This window comes from Pseudophryne corroboree, chromosome 3 (genome assembly GCF_028390025.1).
Source record: "Pseudophryne corroboree isolate aPseCor3 chromosome 3, aPseCor3.hap2, whole genome shotgun sequence".
Classification (NCBI taxonomy): domain Eukaryota; kingdom Metazoa; phylum Chordata; class Amphibia; order Anura; family Myobatrachidae; genus Pseudophryne; species Pseudophryne corroboree.
The window spans coordinates 410,871,111-410,871,798 of NC_086446.1; the positions used below are offsets into that span (position 1 = coordinate 410,871,111).

The following is a 688-nucleotide window of genomic DNA, read 5'->3' on the forward strand; positions in this document are numbered from 1 at the left end:
TTCCAATACACCTCTGGTGAAAAATATTAAAATCAAAGAGATGTATAATATCTTAGTATATCAGGAGTATTATATCGTTATGGAGGAAAATAATTTTCAATAATGGTAGATATACTCCTTGATAATTACTCCCTTGGTATTTGTAATGGTTGTGCTATTGAAGCTTCTTTCTCTGGTAGGTGGTCTTGCAAAAAATGTAGTTCTAATTAGTAGAATAGGTATAGAGGTAAGGCCAATGTTTTCTCCACCACTTCTGCTGTTTGTTGATGATTGGAGCTAGTGCACCTGATATTCCAAGGTAGTCACCTGACCTTGTACTGATCAGGCCTGTCACTGCTTTGCTTCCAAGATCAGATGGATTTGGGCGTAGCCAGTGAAGTATGGCAGTAGTAATATGATTCAAACAAATGAGAGAGCGTGTGGTTTCAGCATTTATACCAAGATGAGAACTTCTGCTGTCCCGCTGATCTGCCCCAAGTCCCTGTTACAGTTGCATTGCAGGGAACTTGATATCTGGCAGTGGATGAGAGGGTTCTCGAAAAAAAGAAAGTGGAGAGAGAGAGAGAGTGTGCCCCAGCTTCTGCTGTTCACCGTCATACAGAATTATAGTGGACGATGAATGAGAGAGAGGGGGTACAGAAAGGAAAAGGAGGTGGGGAGCTGAGACTCCCCAAAATTACCATGAATA

General features: G+C 41.3%; 1 pseudogene; it reads right to left on the minus strand.

Moving 5' to 3' along the window:
* Nucleotides 1–273: 273 nt before the first annotated feature.
* LOC134898313 (5S ribosomal RNA) lies at nt 274–392 on the minus strand (annotated as a pseudogene).
* Between the last annotated feature and the right edge of the window lie 296 nt (nt 393–688).